This window comes from Lissotriton helveticus, chromosome 4_1, assembly GCF_964261635.1.
Source record: "Lissotriton helveticus chromosome 4_1, aLisHel1.1, whole genome shotgun sequence".
Classification (NCBI taxonomy): Eukaryota; Metazoa; Chordata; class Amphibia; order Caudata; family Salamandridae; genus Lissotriton; species Lissotriton helveticus.
The window spans coordinates 104,180,752-104,200,608 of record NC_136063.1 but is presented as its reverse complement, the minus strand read 5'-3'; the positions used below and the strand labels follow the sequence as shown (position 1 = coordinate 104,200,608).

Sequence of the window (19,857 nt, the reverse complement as noted above, 5' to 3'; positions counted from 1 at the left end):
TTGTTCTCTCCTTCTTGAAAGTGGGAGGTTCAAGCAGCGATAGGCACGCTTTCACTATTTTTCTAGCCAGTTTTTCCACAGATCTCAGGCATGCCTTCCTGTTTATACATCGATTTTTCTCAACACCATCAGAGCGTCTTATTAAATCTTCCACAGGTACTGAAATCGCTTTTCTTGGGAACTTTCCTCATGACATCGATCTGCTGTTTCTCCAAGTACAGTACTTTATGTGTTTCAACACTGCCATCTAGCGGTTACTTTTCACTGCCGCATCTCCTCAAGGAAACAATATTCCTTGTAATGCAAATTTTCATGTGTTCCTTCCGTAATTTTAATTGAAGTAATTTTATCAAACTCAGCTTTGTATGAAGTTACCCTACAAGGTTCACACAATAATCATTTGGCATTCACTATTTTTATTACCTTGATTTAATTTTCATCTATTTGCTTTAACTGGTTATTAGCGCTATTAATTCAAATTGCATTTCCACTGTGTTAAAAAAAATTGCATTTCCACTGTGTAGTTTGTTTTAAAAGTTGTGGATAGTTTTACAATTACGTTGTTTACATCACATGTTTTAAAATTATGTGGCAACCCAATCCACACCACCTTCATTAGCTTATTTATTACACCAGTTATTGTGTGGTTTTTCTCTACACCTTCTTTTCAATGCCCGTTTTTATTTCTCTACGTTAACTTGTGTGGTATTTCAAACCTCACCCACTCACACAGTACTTTGCATTACTGTTTTCATTGTTTGTTCATGTTTGTTCGTCACATCTTTTTACGTGGCACTCGCATTTCTGTGCCCATGTTACTTTTCACACTTTTGTTTCATACCGTGTGGTTACCTTCCACACCTTCCACTCTACTTGAGGGAAATTTTCACTTCACATTTTTGTTTCATACAGTGTGGTTACCTTCCACACATTCGAGGGAAATTTCCATTGCTTCATGTGGTTCCACTCCACATCCATTTTCAGTTTCAGGCAATACATTTTGCCGTGTGCCATTCATGCACACCTTGCACGTCACGTTTCAGTGCTTATTTACTAAACACAACTTTAAGTTGCGTTATCTCACAGTACCTCGCAGTACTCCTTGCACACTCCCTTTGCATGGGATTTATTACAGTTTGTATTTCACCTTACATCATTTCATGTATGTGATTATAACTGTTTTGTGGATTCACTTTTTCAAGAATCCACCCAGGTGTATCTCACACACCTTCCTACATCTTTTCTTTCCATTTTCTCCTGCATTCACTTTTCATTTTCTCGCCACCTCCACTCTGGTCTGGCCAACCAGTGTGCTCTGGTGGTGATTACTATGTCTATTCTTCATTATTCATGTCTTTGTGTCACCATTGTTGCGCAAATCTCATCTTTCTTCACTCGTTTATCTTTACATCACTTTTCCTTTTACCTTGCAACACTTGCATCTTATTCGCATCTGTTCTCTCTATAAGGGGGAAGAAGGGTTGGTTCCACTCATTTACATGTTTGAAAATGTATTTTTCATTCCTTCCCTTCAAGATGTTTCTCGAAGACATTTTGCTTGTAACTTATTGTACCAAGTTCTCCCTTCTCATTGTAAAGAAGGGAGAAGATGTAGTGTACTGCTCAGCCAGGATGTGTGACGTGTAGAGAATATGGAATGTTAGAATGTCGGTTGGATGTCATCAGTTGCTGAATGGGCTGAGCAGAGCACAGACTCCTCCTAGTGGGGCTCTCCTTCATCTTCAATACAACTAAAATAAATACATCATTTAAATCACAAAGAATGGACTTATTCTTGTTCATTACATATACTCGTCTCAATGGAACTGTTTGATTGGCTTTGGGAGGAGGAAAAGCTAAGTTGACCCCTGGGGATTCTAAGATATGGCACGCACATTACAGTCAGATTTCTGCACAGTTGATGTAAAACCCTAAAATGTCTTTCAGGAATTGAAACTTGTAATCTGCTTGTTAATCACAGATAATGACAGCAGGCTTGAGAAACTCGTGCACCTGTACCCGTGATCTGCTGATTACAAACAGTGTGCTGCAGCGTGCACCCAGCCCGCTGTGCTATCTTATTGGTTCTCTAATTGCATATAATAGAATTAGCACACGCAGAAAATGTAACAAAAACAATCACAACATCCAAATACGAGGCTTGTTATTTATAAGGATTAATGAGTTCATGGGGTACACTGTGGGGGACAGAGGTCTGTAATAGATTTTCATCTGATGTCTCTGTGGCAAGCTCCCCTAGCAGAATCACCCTCCTATCTGGCTCATACCTGTCGATTGCCACGGACCTTCTGTCACACATAAAACAGTAACTGCGAGAGCCATGCAAACCTCAAGCTGGGGGAGCAAACACAGGGGCGGGCCAGACAGGGGTGGGGGCTTGGGGCACTCACCGAGCCTAAAGAGGTGGCAGGTTGACTGCTTACCCAGCGAGTTCCCTTCAGATGTCAGGTGTTATGAGTAGCACCGGACCTGCTCTGATAAGGTAGTCTGGCCCCACACACAGCAGAAAACATGACTCTAGCAGCTAGAACTGGGCTTAACATGTCCAGCTCAGTATTTCATGGCTGAGGTGCTCTAGTGTGAATCATTCGCTGTTATACCCTGGAACCTGTGACTTCTTCAATTGTGAGTAGGTGTGTGACTGTGTGAGTGGCAGTATGGGTGTGTAAGTGGTTGTGTGAGTGGCTGTATGTTCTGGCGAGTAGATGGGTCGCGGATATTGTAGATGACAATGCTATCCGTCACCATGACAGAGCTGTAATTGCAGGCGCTTTTGCCAGTGATTTTGGCAATGTTTATTCTCCCATGTCCTCCTCCACGCAGGAAGAGGCAGCAGAGTTGCTCACCACGCTACCACTGCCATGTCTGGAGTGGACCTGCAAGAGGTCGTAGAGGTGGAAGGGGAGTTAACACCCAAGGAAATATCTAAGGCGATTTCCTCCTTGCAGTCTGGAAAGGCCATGGTTCCGAGTGGACTCCCGATTGAACTATATAAAACCGTGGCTTCGCTTATTGCCCCTCATCTGCTTTGTATGTATGATGCCAGTGTGCAAGAGGGCGTTCTCCCACCTACGCAACGTTTGGCTAATATAGTCATCATTCATAAGCAAGCAGATCAATGTTCTTCCTATTGACCCATTTCCCTCATTGACCCTGAGGTCAAAATCTTGGCCAAAATACTGGCTCTATACTTCTCGCCCCTCCTTCCCAAACTGATTCATCCGGACCAGTCTGGCTTTATCTCAACCAAAAATACAGCCCTTAATCTGCATCCCTTTTTCGGGGTATTGGGGCGGGACCCTACTATACAGGAGAACTTGGTTATTATGTCCTGGATGCCAAAATGGCGTTCAACATGATTGAATGCCTGTTCTTCTTTGCAGCGTTGAAAAGGTATGGTTTCGGTGACCGGTTCATTGCTTGAATATGTCTCCTCTATTCAAAACCCTTGGCGAGTATTGCAGTTAACGGAAGCAGATTGGCAGTTTTTGAATTGGGACGTGGTACATGACAGGGATTCCCACTGTCCCCTTTGTTGTTTGCCCTTGCGCTTGAACCTCTTGATATATGGCTCAGGGGGGACCCCTGGATTCGGGGGCTCAACTGGTCGCCGGATTGGATGGACAAAGTGTCCCTGTATGCAGATGATATTTTGCTTTATCTTGCCAAACCCCGATCTTCTATCCATGAAGTGTTCCACGTTTTTACTCTTTTAAAAAAATACTTCAGCTATACAATCAACTGGGATATGTCCCTTATATATGTTTTGAGTGGACACCCTCCGCTTCTTCCGTCGAGTTGTGGTGCTAAAATTGTCACTGATGGTTTCCGATATTTGGGAATCTACATTACGATGGATGAGGCGGTTTTTTATCAACGTAATCTGCTCCCTCTCCTGCAGCGTCTCAGGGCGGATGTACAACATTGGAGGACTCTTCCTCTTACGCTTCTAGGAAGAGCATCTCTTTATAAAATGATGGCACTCCCACGCTTCCTTTATGCATTGCAGAATACACCACATTTAGGGCCCGATGTAGGTAGGCAAACACCAGTCGGAAACGGCCGAAAATACCGATTTTCGGCCGTTTCCGACCGGTATTTGGATATTGAGATGTAGGGGCATGTTACATCACAGAATCGGTAATTTTACCGAATCTGTAATTTTTCCGATTCGGTAAAATACCGAATCGGTAAAATTACCGATTCTGTAATTTAACATGTAGGTAGCACTGTAATCAGTGCTACAAGGGTTTAAGAATTCGTTATTTACCACCAACTAGAAGTTGGTGGTAAATAATGAAAACCCTTCAAAAAGCATTTTTTGTTTGCTTTAAAAAATGTGCCATGTTGCAGACATACATGCCCTAAGGGCATGTATGTCAGCAACATGTGCACCCATGCACAATTGAGGGGGGCAACAGGGTGTCAAAGTGACACCCTGTCCCCCTTGCAAATTCGGTAATTACCGAATCACCGATTCGGTAATTGGCATTGCCCATAGGAATGAATGGCAATTACCGAATCGGTAAATACCGATTCGGTAATTACCGAATCATTCCGATTCGGTAATTTCAAAAGTGAAATTACCTACATCCCATTTACCTACTCTTAAATACCGAATCGGTATGATTCGGTATTTAAGAGTAGGTAAATCGAGATTACCTACATCAGGCCCTTAGTTCCAGCTCAGTATTTTAATTCTGTTGAGTCTGAAGTCCGCAACAACACACCTACGCATACGTCAAGCTTATTCGGAGCTGGTATGATGGTCACTGCTCTACCGTCTATCAGAGCCTATTACTGGGCTTCGCAACTTATTGTCCTTAAACACTCGATGCATCGGCCAGTGGATGACCCAACATATCGGATGGATAGGCATTATATGCTATCTGGTATGTATTTAAGGGCACTATACCGAGGGTCGAAACTAGAGTCCAAATTCACTCCGACCTCCACAACAGTCTCCGTCTGGCATATGGTGAATGCAGCGCTAGGCTGGAAGGGTAAAATTACGCAGGCAACCCCATTACTTGACTAAAGAACCGGGCCTTATGGGCCTGGCGGCGCAGGGCACGCCTTAAATCTCCGGGTTCACCTGCCTTGTCGGACAGAGACACGAGACACTCTGTTAGGCGTAGAAAACAAGGTTTATTATCTGCAGCTAAGCACAGTTGTCCCAGAAGCACAAAGTAGGTTCTCATGAGACTGCTACTTTAATCCGTAGCGCACAATCTTTTATAGCACACATATTTACGACATATACTCCCAATACATACAAGGCTAACCAATAGGAAAAGTTGGAAAACAAGCTATCAAGTGTCCCAAATACGCCCCTCTTTCAGACCCTGTGTGTCACCCCTCCCCACAGGTTAATCAGTGCTAGTGCCTGTAATCCAATTTGCAGGTGGCAGGACGTATTTGTGTGCCTCAAAGGATAGTTGTGTAATAAGAGAATACAAGGGGAGAATAGCGAAGGCCAGTCGGATAAGATAAAGTAAAAAGAGAATAGGGAGAGCCAACAGTCAGTCGAGACAGGGATCAATCAGCCCAGACATGGATTAGTGGACTCGGCCAGACCCTGACATTGGTTTCGTAAACAAGGGCAGGGGGTTACTTTTTAACAGAAAAGACACGTAGCAGCTGGAAAAGGCAAAAACACTCCGATCGCTGTGCTGCCTGAGTGAGGGCAACACAAAATGGCAACGGGCCACAAAATGGCGGCCGCATACGGGACGAAGTCGAAAACCAAAGAACCTCAGACCCTCTTTTTGCCATTACTCAGGCAAAACACAAAGGGCTCAAGTTAGTCTGAGTCGATATCAATGGCCATGAGGTCGTCGAGCTGTTGCTGCAACATCATTCTAATGTTCTCTGTTTTCTGTGACACAGGCCTTGGGACACACATGGTGGAACAAAAACCGCAGATGGCAGGGCCACACTGTAAACAAAGACAACAAGAGAAAATTATGGCCAAAACCATTCCAAGGAAGGTTAATACCTTCCATCCCCATGTGGACAGTAGTCCCCAAAACCATCCCATTACAGACCAATCTCCTGTGTCCTGGTGAATCGACTCGGAAATTACGTGCAACTTAGAGATGGCTTGGTATACTGTAGGGGCATTATCAGGAATATAAATGCAGCAATTAGACCCGATCAATTCACAGACTCTTCTGCGATCTGCAAGGACAATGTCTAGAACCATCCGGTTCTGCAAAGTCATAAGGCGGTCCACCTGAAGTTCGGCTGTTAAATTACTCAAGGCTCCGGAAGTCACATTTATGGTAGCCTCAACAACACAAACTAACTGTCTAATGTTTCTGCTATTGGCCATCGGGCCCCAGAAAGGAAGGAACCCTTTGAAAAAGTCCCCTCCCTCTTGTCCTGCTGTGTCTTTGGAATCGATAACCCCTCTGCCATATCTATTTCTGTGATGACCTGAAGGAACAGTGTATGTCGGAGGGAGAAGAAAAAACACATAACAAGTCCCCGAAAAATTGGTGGGGAGCCACGTGTAGGCTCTATCGTGGCAAACAAAGTATGTGCCCTGAGATGGTACTAATGGTGAAGAAATCTGAGATGAATAAATGTATGTACGGGAACAAACACTCTTTTCCTGTTCGTTTTTGATATTTTTACCATTAATCTGTAGACACAAATTGCCTCGATGAGGTATGGTCCAAATTGGTGGTGATCTCCCTCGTCTAGCCTTATCTGTGAGGCTAGTAACGTAGCGAGTCACATTCCAACTCTCATACGCTCGTTTCTCATCAACTGGAATCTTACCACTTTTGGCAACTCTAGCCACAGCCACTATTCCCTTTATCACGGTACTATGACTAAAATCTGCTCCACCACCATATGGACCAACAAGAGGATGTCAAAGTTGATTCTGGTATGCATTGGAAAACATAGCCAAATAGGCCCAAGCGGAACCTTCATAAGAGAACGGAAGGACTAAATATGGCATCCCTTTCTCTGTGTTATGGGGCATGAGTCCACAAACCCAACAGTCAGTAGTATTGACTGCCAGTTGATGCTGATGCAACAGTTGGATGAATGAATTGTTAAAGTATTCTGTTCTTCTAATTTGTTCGTGTTCTGGGAGTGTATAAAACTGATGCGGAAAGGCAGTACTAGAAAAATACAAAGAAACAGAAGTAGGAACGGGTGCTTGCTGCATAGTGTGAACAACCCAACCCACACAAGCCAGTAAAATACATGAACATATTAGAATGCACAAAGTTACGCCACATGGACTAAACAATAATGTCTTATATTTACTATTCATATCTTGCTTTTTATCATTCTTTTCAAATTCAATATCCATTCTCTAAGGCGTTGCTCACGGTAATCTTCCTAGATCACTTAGTTGTGGTTATTAGCCGTCCTATGACACTGCAAGTCCTGCAGACCTACTGTCACTACTCAGGTCACAGCCTAAGACTCCTACCGTGACCCTGCAACTTGATGGATGGTAAAAAAGAATGTCTCCTAAAAGTGTAACCAGAAAAAAAGTTCAATTGTTCTTGGTCAGTCTAGGTCTCAGATTGTACCGGGTCTTGTCAGGTACCGTTTGATGCCGAAACAAAGTCTCTGGGTTTGTTGTGTTCAATCGCAGATGTGATGGTACAGCTTCTTGCAACACGTTGTCATCTTCTTTTTCAGAACTCGTCCGATCCAGACGTACATTACTGAAAGGTACCAACCGAGGGACCCTTTCGCCCTCACTATCACCTACACCCTTGCGGACCCACTGGTCAAAAGGCAAAGGCAAAGGTACCCTTTTGCAGTGCACACCATGGATCCAGTTCTTCTTTCCGACGACCTTTACTGCTGTACGTGTCAGAAGAAGAACTTGTCGAGGCGGCCCCCAGCGAGGTTCCACATTCTTCTTCCGCTGAAAATTCTTAAGACAGACCTAGTCCCCGGGTTGGATGGAGTGGCCTGGGTCTGTGGAAGCTTCCGGCAAAGCGTTTTGAACCTGCTGATGAAGAACACGCAATTTAGTGGTGAGGTCATGCAAGTAGTCAATCAACATAGGATACGGAATATCAGAGTACTTTTTAGGTCGAGGGACTCTCCAGACGTTAGCTGGGTGCCCAAAAACAACCTCGTATGGGCTGAGTCCCAAGCGAGAGTGTACAGCTGTTCTCGTAGATAGAAGTGCCAAAGGTAAAGCATCGGGCCAAGCAAGATCCGTGCTGGCCTGAATCTTTGCCAGTTTGAGCTTGAGAGTGCAATTATAGCACTCTACCAAGCCTGCTGACTAAGGGTGGTTTGCCGCATGGAATTTCTGCCTAATAACAAGACCTGTACACACCTTCTGCATAATTTGGCCTTCAAATTCACTTCCATTGTCACTCCAGACAATTCCCGGCAAACCAAACCTCGGGAAGAATTCCTTCAAGAGGGCTTTGGCAGTGGACAAAGCAGTATTATCCTTTAGGGGGTAGGCCTCTATCCATCTGGAAAAGGCACACACCACCACAAGAACATACTTCAAATTATTGCAACGTTCCATAGGAATGTAATCGATTTGTAATACCTCAAAAGGATACGTAGGTGGAGCAAAATGACCTGCCGGAGTTGGGGTTCCCTTTCCTGGATTATGCATCAAACAAACGAAACAATGTTTCACCACATTTTCCGCACATATAGGGATACCTTCATTCTGCCATACTGGAGCCAGAAGTTTGCATATCCCTTTCGCACTGATATGGGCTGGACCATGCGCCATAGTAACTACAGGCAATACATAGGCGTCTGGTAACAGCCAACGTTGGTGTTTTGACAATTCCGTCCAACACCCTGTTGCGTCCAACATTCCCGTACTTTCTCTCCACTTACTCAATTCCTTCTCTATAACCTCTTCTTGAATCATTCTCACACTTTCTATTGTGTCCTCACACATTCCTCCTTCTCTGACCCATCTTTCAGGGCCTGCAACATACATGCGACTTGTAGCATCTCTCGCTGTTTCTTTCGCTACCTCATCTGCAAAAGCATTCCCGCGACCCACATCATCAGTGATCCTTTTATGTGCACTACACTTCATAATTGCGATCTGAGTAGGCAAAGCAAGTGATTCGAAAAGGTCAGTTACCAACTGACCATGCTGTATCTTAGTCCCATGGGAAGTAAAGAATCCTCTTTCCTTCCATAGGCGGCCGAAGCTATGAGCCACGCCAAAGGCATATTGGCTATCGATGTAAACATTCAATCTCTTTCCTTTAGCCAACACACACTCTCTCGTCAGGGCAATTAACTCAGCTGCTTGGGCTGAATTCGGTGTAATGCGTGCTGTCTCCACTACTGTATACAAGGTGGTAACAGCATAGGCTGAAGTCGTCTCGCCATTTGGAAGTTTGAAACAAGAACCATCCACCCATAGGATCCCATCCGGGTCCACGAGTGGTGTGTCTTTTAAATCTATTCTACCTTTCGTTTCCTCCTCTGTACGGAGAGAACAATCATGTTGTTCTTGGGTGTCTTTCCCTTCTGGAATGGGTAACAGGGTTGCTGGATTCAAAGTATTACATCGCTTGATGTGTATATGACTAGCCAAGAGCGTCAGCTCGTACCCAGACAAGCCGGCACTCGTGAGATGTTGTGTTTTCGTTCTGTTCAAAAGAGTATCCACTGCATGTGGTACCATAACAACGAGAGTGTTATCCAGTACCAATCCAGCAGATTGACGAATGGAGATTGCTGCTGCTGCTGCTGCTGTAGCTTTGAGACAACTAGGCAATGCCTTAGCTACTGGATCCAATGTAGCCGAAAAATAGGCACATGGCCGCTGTTTATCTCCAAATTGCTGCGTTAAAACTGACAACGCACAACCTTCTCTCTCATGGACATAGAGTGTGAAAGGCTTACTGTAATCCGGAGTACCTAACACCGGGGCAGAACACAGAGCAGTACGTAAATCTGAAAAACTTTTCTGACATTCGTCAGTCCAAGGAAGAGGTTGGAGTGTGTCTTTTAGAGTAAGTGCCAACAGAGGTTTAGCCAACAAAGAAAAATTTGGAATCCACTGTCTACAATAAGAGGTAATGCCCAGAAAAGCACGCACCTCCCGTTGTGTGGATGGTCCAGACATTTGTGCGATTGCTTGAATACGTTCTGGGGTTAATCGCCTTCCCTCCTTCGACAAGAGATGACCTAAATAGGTAACCTCTTGGCGGCAATATTGAAGTTTAGAGGGTGACACCTTGTGATGCAGATCAGACAAATGTCGCAACAACGAAACTGTCACATTCTTACAAACATCCACTGAATCAGCAGCAATCAACAAATCATCCACATACTGAATAAGAGTGGCACCTGGGGGTAAAGTGAAAGCATCAAGTTGAGATTTCAAAGCCTGACTATAAATGGAGGGACTCTCACAATAACCTTGAGGTGCACGTTTGAATCGGAAACTTCGGCCTCCGAGAGAGAAGCCAAAAAGATCTCTACTCTCCTCAGCAATAGGAATGCTGAAGAAAGCATTTTTGAGATCGATAACTGAAAACCAGGCAGCCGAAGCAGGTATCATTGTAAGCAAGGCAGTGATATCTGGGACGACAGGAAACTGGGGTACAACAATCTTGTTAACCTCCCGAAGATTGATCACAAATCGATATACAGGAGGCTGAGAAGAATCAGTGCGTTTAAGAACAGGTAGAACAGGACTATTGCAAACATTTCCTCTTGTTTCTTCAACCACACCCTTCTGAACTAAATCATATATAATAGCCAACAAAGCTCTTTCGCCATAGCTGGAAATTTTATACTGGGAAATGTGTGGTAATTTAACATTAGGCTTAACAGTAACCACGTAAGGTGGAATTTGGAGCAGACCAACATCATTCGGACCTGTAGCCCAAAGCGTAGCAGGAAGGGAATGCAATTCGGGTGGGAGTTGGTCCTTAGATAAATGCATAGGAGAAACCAATTTCTCACTTAAAGTAAGATGTACACCAGAGGGGGAACAGTGCAATGTTACATGAAGACGTTTCAATAAGTCCAAACCCAACAAATTCTCGCTGCAACCGGTCGTTAAAATGAGCGGGGCCTCCAAATCATAAGGACCAATTGAGATAGGCAAAGGGCAAGAAACCGGGTTAGGAACTGGGGCGCCAGAAAATCCTACAGAAACGTTTGTTAAGCCAGACAAAGGTGCCCCAGGGAGTTTGGAGTGAATGATAGAACTTCTCATTGCACCAGTATCCAAAAGAAAAGGCTCAGAAACACCCAATGCAACAACTTCAACATAAGGCCCATTCTGATCCACTGGAAATGATACGACTCCCTTGCTTTGTCCATGGCTGTCCTAGCTAGTGTGAAAATCCTGAGTCTCACTCTCATCACAGTAGTCGTCATTGTAATATTGTGCAGACTGAGTATTCTGCTGGTCAAAATAATTCATAGAATTCTGAGGGGGAAAGGAATGCTGTGTTTGAGACAACGCACCTCGCCCTCTACCCCTGGGTGCTGACTGAAAACCACCACGGCCTTGCGGCCCTGGCAATCCACCATTACGCTGCAATAAAACCGGACAACTATTCTTAAAATGACCTTCCTCTTTACAATAGGCACATTGATTAGGACCTAGCAAAGGTCGCGGAACAAAGGGTTCAGGATTCTGTAACAACCTCTGAAACTGGGGAGGCTGTTGAAATGAACGCTGAGCAGAACGAGGAGGATAAGCCTGTTGCAAAAGAACCTTCGTTTTTAATTCTTTAGTCTTTTTCTCGAGTTTATCCTTTTCCTCCTTATCCCTATTCTCGTAATACTGAGCAGTGGCTAATATCTGGGCAGACGAAGTAACAGCCCACAAACTCTCGGAGTCTTTCAATTTATGCGATAATTCTGGAAGTAAATTAAATACAAATTTATCCACGAATAGTCGCTGTCCACCTTCAGTACTCATATCTTGACCACTGTGGTCGATGAACGTCTCCTCGAAACGGGTAAAGAAATCGGAGACACTCTCATCTTTTTTCTGTTTACACGCAGTTAACTTATCCCAGTTAACACGTAGGGCAGGCATCATCGTTTTCATTAAAGTGATGATCCTACCAGGCAATTCTGTAATCAAAACATCGGGTTTAGCACCTCCTACTTCTGCTGCATCCGCTGCAGTGATAGCAGCCCAATTACCACCTAAAGCTTGGTCGTGGTCTTCCCAACAAATTCGAGCCCATAGCGGTTGTGGGACTACATTTCTCATCAACATATCAATATCGGCCAAATTCATGACACACGCATCCACAGTCTGGGACAGCTCTTTATAATACCCAGCAGGATTTTTACGAGGGTCCGATAAAGACTGTTTAAGCGCCAAAACTTCAGATCGTTTCCAGGGGACATGTACCATATACGCTGGAAATGAGCAGGGACAGACGCAATATTGCCTGCCTGTGGAACCGCATCTCTCCATATTGGAGGAACTTTTCTCATAGGATAATGTTTCATTGTCTGTCTGACTGCAGGATCAGGTTCAAGAAAAGCCTGAGAGGAAAATAAAGACCTGAAAGTGATAAGTGTCCTTACTGCGTCTTTGACCTCAGAACCCACAATAAGTCCTTTATCAGATTTAGCCTGTACATCTGTCAGACCCTGGGGAGCTAAACCCAAATCCATATCCTCCCATCATTTGGCAAGAACGTCACACATAGCATTAAAAACATATCTCTGTCTGGGCGCATCCCACTGGTGAAAGATGCTCATGATATCCTGCACACAATAGATTGTGGACCACTCATGATCCATTTATGAGCAAGATTGCCCAACACAATTCGCTCATCAGGACGTGGGAGTTGACTACGGGATTGCCTTCGAGAAAGAGCAGGAGTCAGGTTAAAAGACCCAAAGAGGGGGGAGAAAAGGCCAGAAACAGTATCGACCAATCTTTTACGAGCTGTGGGAGAATCTGACAGTAGAACGGTAGACAAGGCATTAGGCAAAGCAGAAGAGGGACTGTCAGTTACAAGAGGAACCGGGAATAAAGGAGACTGAGGTATAGGAGTCCGAGGGACAGGAGTCGGTGGTAAAGGAGGCGGGGGTGGCAAGACTGGAAGGGGTAATTGTGGAAGAGTCGGAATCACTGGATGAACGACAGGTGGCTGGACAAGTGGCAACAATGCGGGTGCATTAGCACCTTGTACATAGGGCGGAGGCAATCTCAACATATGGGACATTAAGGGATCTTCGTCAAGATCCTTATTCTGTGGAGAAGTAGGCAACACAGGGTAACATCTATCTATTGCCATACGATGCTGTCTTTCTGAGACTTCATTCGCCTGATCAATCTCATTATCTTTAAACTGCTGAGCAGCCTGTATAGTTGTCATACCTTTTTCTTTCTTATCTCTTTTAGCCTGCTTAATTTCTCTCTGTTTGGCTGCCTTACGCCAGAGGCGGAAAGAGTCAAACATTGCCGGCCGGGTTTTCTTTTGAACAAAACTGCTTCTAGATTGTCTAATATGTCAGGCTCAAAGCTACCATTTTGTGGCCACTGCAGAAAACCATCTTTCTTTGTGTATCGGATCCATGCCTCGTTAAAGGTAATGGGGCCAACACTATGTTTCAAATAGAGCTCACAAGTGGGAGTTCCAACCGGAGGAATTGGACAAGAGTCCTCCAGCCGGGAATCCCTATTACAATCAAGACAACAAAACTTCCTAAACTTGCTAAAACCAGGCATTTTTAATTCACTGGTCTACTTACAAACTTCAAGGAGTTTAGAGTAAATACTCAGCACAAACGTACTCACCCCTTGGCTTCGGCTATTGCAATAGTCGAATAACAAAAACTAAGAAAAATAAAACAAAGAAGTGGGCGCTACCCACGAATACTTAACTAAGTGTTCTCTCACGCCAACAGAGGTCCCTCTAACGTCTCGCAATACCAGTCGATACCAAAGGGGGCCAAAGCAGGGCGGCAGTCAGGGCTGCAGTTGTCACCCGTCGTCAGAAAGGAGTAGCCGCGCTGCAAAAGACCTTCGGTCCACTTCGACATGCAGGGGTCGCATGACGTGGTTCGCGAATCCTCTGGAATTTTCTTGTGAGGCTCCTCACGACCCTCGGGCTGAACCGCTACCACTGAAGCCGCCCCACGGTGGGCGCCAGTTGAAGAACCGGGCCTTATGGGCCTGGCGGCGCAGGGCACGCCTTCAATCTCCGGGTTCACCTGCCTTGTCGGACAGAGACACGAGACACTCTGTTACGTGTAGACAACAGAGTTTATTAGCTGCAGCTAAGCACAGTTGTCCCAGAAGTACAAAGTAGGTTCTCAGGAGACTGCTACTTTAATCCGTCTTTTATAGCACACATATTTACGACATATACTCCCATTACATACAAGGCTAACCAATAGGAAATGTTGGAAAACAAGCTATCAAGTGTCCCAAATACGCCTCTCTTTCAGACCCTGTGTGTCACCTCTCCCCACAGGTTAATCAGTGCTAGTGCCTGTAATCCAATTTGCAGGTGGCAGGACGTATTTGTGTACCTCAAAGGATAGTTGTGTAATAAGAGAATACTAGGGGAGAATAGCGAAGGCCAGTCTGATAAGATAAAGTAAAAAGAGAATAGGGAGAGCCAACAGTCAGTCGAGACAGGGATCAATCAGCCCAGACATGGATTAGTGGACTCGGCCAGACCCTGACATTGGTTTCGTAAACAAGGGCAGGGGGTTACTTTTTAACAGAAAAGACACGTAGCAGCTGGAAAAGGCAAAAACACTCCGATCGCCGTGCTGCCTGAGTGAGGGCAACACAAAATGGCGACGGGCCACAAAATGGCGGCCGCATATGGGACGTAGTCGAAAACTAAAGAACCTCAGCTGGAAGGGTAAAATTACGCAGGCAACCCCATTACTTGACTCCTGTCGCATGAGCATACTCGGACGATAACCTGGGTTTCATAAAAGGGATTTGATAGGCTTGTCTAGGGTGGGCGACTTGTGGGTTAAGCGCGGTATGGTATCTTTCAGTGATTTGCAGTGGCAATACCAATTGCATGATGGAGAGACTTTTCGCTATCTACAGGTGCGAAGTGTATTGATCAAGGTGTTTCCTAAAGGTGAAGAACTGCTGGTGTCTTCCCCTTTGGACGACTATCTCCCCAAGAAAGCCATATCTCTCACATACCGTAAAATTCTTAACAATTCACCTGACCCCCTTAACAAAGTCAGTACGAAGTGGTGTTCTGATGTAGGTGAGCTTCCTGACGAGGAGTGGAGGGAGGTCTGGCGTCGCCCCGTGAGGTTGCAATTTGCTCCCGGTTCAAACTGTTTTAACTCAAACTATTACATAGGGCCTATTACACAAGCTCATTATCGGTTCAAATGGTTCTTCTGGTATCTCCGTTATGTCCCCGTGGTTGTGGCCACATAGGCACTTATTTGTCCCAATGGTGGGACTGTCCGATTCTTCAGGGCTATTGAGGGGAAGTCATCGCTGCTATGTCTCAAACTTGCTGTAAAGAGGTGGAGGCCGCCCTGAAGCTGTGTCTGTTGGATATTTGGGACACTACTGATCTGTCTAGGCCAGAGCGGCTGTGGGTCACTTTAGGATGCATGGTTGCGAAACGCAATATCGCCAGAGCCTGGAGAGGAGGGGTTGCTTTGAAATGTGATGATTGGGAGTCCAATATGGATTTGTGCATGAAGGATGAAAGAGTGGTGTACGAAAGTAGAGGATGCCCGGGTAAATGGATAAAAATCTGGGCCCCCTGGATCAAGAGCTGAGGCTGGCTGTGTGCTCCTTTTACTGACACCTCTCTGTTTGCTGTAAATAATGAAACATTGTAATTGTGCATTGCGAGATTATCTGTAAATAGGTATCCTTCAATCAAGCTCCACTCTAATATGCTTTTGGGAATGTTCATGATTATTTTGGTTGACCAATTTTCATTTATTGTATATTGTGCGTTTTAAATGGTGGTTTGTTTTGTATTTGGTTGATTTATGTGATGTCATTTAATTTGTTTTTTCAATAAATAGATTTAAAAAAATACATTTAAAAAAAATATTTTCTGTCCTGATGATGACGCAGTAAATTGTAAGGCTCGAAACATTGACTATGCATCATTGGCAAATTGGGGAAGAAGCCTTGATTGCGATAGACTCCATCTTGTTTGGACCATTTAATCGATTTCAAACCCCCCAGCCATTGTTTTTGTTTATGTTTACACTGTACATTGTTTGTATGTGATTATTTAGCGTAATATGTTTGACTGCCCCTGGTTCTAGGTCAGTAGGGCTGCCCCTGTTGTCAAACCACTAAAGCTACCCAACTGCACGAGTTATAGTTTCTTCAGATAAGTATAACTATAAGTATAACTGTAACTGCTGAATTTCCATGCTTTTGTGCGGGTAAAATATTAACCAAACTATAATGTCCCTATAACCTTTGCTTTTTTCAGTGAATTTGTATGTTGTTTTTTTTTAAATGTATGTTTATTAATAAAGGTTTGCGACAGACAAGTGTACAGCATTGACATATGTGGTTAACAAATTATACTCTTCAGCATGCACGTTACAGAGGTTGAAAAGAAACAAACCGATATCTCTAAGAGTTGCGTCTCTATCAATATTTCTACACATTTCCAATTCTACCATGGGTGATACACAAATCTCTCCCCTATAGGTGTTCCATTTCGACCACTTTTTATCCCATTTCTTCGGGCACCCCATTATAAACACCTCCTTCTCTGCAATCATACACCTATCTAGTTCTTTCAGCCATACCGATACAACAGGTGATGCCATTCCACCCCATTCCTTTGCCAGTTCTCTTTTGACCAGTGTGTATCCCTGCGTCACTAGTTGTTATTCAATTTCAGTCAGATCCGAGTCTGCCCATATGTTTAGCAGGCCCAGGCGGGACGCAAGGTCCACCGTCTTACCCAATGCCGACTGCATATGGTATGTGGCCCTTTCCCAGAGACCTTGTACCATCGGGCACTCCCATATTGTGTGATAGAAGGTAGCCGGCTGTTTGCAGCCCTTCAAGCAGAGATCATCCTGTCTCGCCCCTATTTTTGCAAGAGTTATCCCCGTCATATATGACCTATGGATAATCCTGAGTTGTATCAGTCTGAATCTGAGCGTGATGGCTGCCTCCCTAGGTGACATAAGAGCCTCCCACCAGTCTTCTTCTTCGATCAGCCCCAAGTCTCTCCCCCACTGCTCTTAGATTATTACTACGTTTTTTTGTACGTCAAGGATATTGCTTTAGACTGCAATGGGCCATCAAGTAAGCGATACTCCAGTGGCGACGAGTCTGGTATGTCCTCGCAGTTCGGGAAGGCCACCAGTAAGGCATGCCTTATTTGTAGGTATCTAAAGACCTCCCCTGGAGCCAATTGAAAGCTCTTTTGAAGATCCTCAAATTTGAGTATTGCCCCCTTCCTAACCAAGTCCTTCACTGACGGGATGCCAATCATATCCCACCTATCAAACTCCGGTTGATAGCATAGCGTGCTAAGTTTCTGAGTGTACCACAAAGGTGCTACCTTGGTGAGAACGCCAGCCCATCCCAACCGCGAGTTTGCCAAATGCCAAATTTGGATTGTGTGTAGTGTTGGACCAATATGTCTCGGTTTCTTGGTCCGGGAATACAGGGCTCCCAGATAGCCCAAGCGATCCATCTGCTTTCTAACCAGGGCATAGGCCGGGTCCGTTGGCAGAGTGTACATCCAATGATTCACAGCCACCAACTGAGAGGCCCAGTAGTACAGCCTGAGATCCGCAATGCTATCCCCCCGTCGTACCATCCTTTCGTTTCTGAAGTGCTATTCTAGGGGCCCTACCATCCCACAACTGTGTGCGTACCTCCCCTTCAACTGCTACAAAGTACGGTATTGTTTTTTTTTAAAGCGAAGTAATATATATTTTGACCTGCTGGTACCCGTGGTTACCCACAGATCCGCAGAGGATCCGTGTCCCTAGATATACAAAGTGTTATTTCTTTAATAACTCCAAAACTACTGAACAGATTTATACCACAAAAGGGGCTATTTCTGGACCAAGAGCTAATTTTCTGCCAAATTTGTTGTAAATCAGTTCAACCTATAGCCAGGTCCAAACGTTTCACAATCCCCACAGACATTGCATGGGGAAAAATTATTTTGGGGCCCCCTTTGGGGCCAAAGGTATTAGCAAAGCAGTATATATATATATATATATATATATATATATATATATATATATATATATATATATATATACACACATACACAAGGTGTAAGTGGCCCGAAATGTGTTGGCCATCACATTTGCAATGTGGAATGTATGGAAAAATGAATTGAGCAGATTAATCTTTCCCCGTGAGTGCGTCTCGTCTTTGGCATCACCCGGTGACATAATTAGGAAACAAATAAATACATTAAAATATATATATATATATATATATATATATATATATATTCACTGAAAAAACCATAGGTTTTACACACGTTATAGTTAGGAAGTAGCATTTACAAAACCTATGAAATTCACTGAAAAAACCATAGGTTTGACACCAGTTATAGTTAGCTGGAAATTTTACTGATATAAAACCAATGAAATTCCACGTTATAGTTAGTTGGACTCACTATAACTTGCGCGTGTAATGCACTGCTGATGACGTCACATATTACATCACTCATGACATCACTGATAACACCATCCAGTGAATGTGTGTCTTTCTGAAAAATAAATATGTGTTATATATGTATACATTATTGAATATCTTAGTGAATACATATATTAGTGAGTAATGCTTAAATATTTAAATATATGTATTAGTGTTTCACTTTGTGTATAAGTGGCTGCATGGGTTGATGAGTAAATACATGTGTATTTATATAGGTTATTAGATGTTTTTCTTAGTATCAGTATGAGTGTTTGCATGCTTTGGTGGGAGTATTACTTAGTACATAGATGCAAGAATGACTGAGTCTCTGTTTGTATGTGTTTTGAAGACAGCATATGTGCAGGACTGTATGGGTGGATTAGTGTGCATATGTCTGTGTTAGTGAGTGAATGACTGTCTTATTAGTGTCTTTATCAGTAACTACATATGTTTTAATGTAGTATATGTGAATATTGATGTATATAAGTGACTATATGTGAGAGTGAGGTATTGTAAGAGTTCCTGTTTAAATTAGTATGTGTTTCTATAAGTGATTTTTAAGAGAGTAAGTATGTGTAAGTTTCCTTAGAAGTAAAGTGGTAGTGTGTGTATAGCTGTTTATGCAAATAAATGGATGTTCAATAGTTTATTTGCATGTGTGAGTATGTGTGTGAATAACTTTTGGAAGACTGTCGGTGTATAACAGGATGTGTAGGTGTATCACTACATATGATTAGTGAATATATGTATGAGTGACTATATAGAACTGTTGGTGAATTAGTGCATGTGTATATAGATGGTGGAATTATTGAATTGGTTGTTGTAACTGGTATGAGTATCTCCATTTTTTTGAACATTTTAGTTTCTATTTTTGAATATGCGTTTCAAGGGTTAGATTACAGTGAAAGGAGGTCTGTCACTGTGTCACAAGGATGGTGTTATCAGTGATGTCATGAGTGATGTAATATGTGACGTCAGCAGTGCATTACACGCGCAAGTTATAGTGAGTCCAACTAACTATAACGTGGAATTTCATTGGTTTTATATCAGTAAAATTTCCAGCTAACTATAACTGGTGTCAAACCTATGGTTTTTTCAATGAATTTCATAGGTTTTGTAAATGCTACTTCCTAACTATAACGTGTGTAAAACCTATGGTTTTTTCAGTGAATTTCATTGGTTTTTAAAATGCTAATTCAAAAATATCTCGTGTATACAACCTATACTTT

General features: G+C 43.5%; 1 long non-coding RNA gene across 1 annotated transcript in view; it reads right to left on the bottom strand.

Moving 5' to 3' along the window:
* Positions 1-5,149: 5,149 nt before the first annotated feature.
* LOC144828402 (uncharacterized) overlaps positions 5,150-19,857 on the bottom strand; it is a 121,036-nt gene continuing 106,328 nt past the window's right edge. The window contains exon 2 of the long non-coding RNA XR_013610437.1: positions 5,150-8,008. This is a non-coding gene — a long non-coding RNA (uncharacterized LOC144828402). The remainder of the gene's footprint in view (positions 8,009-19,857) is intronic.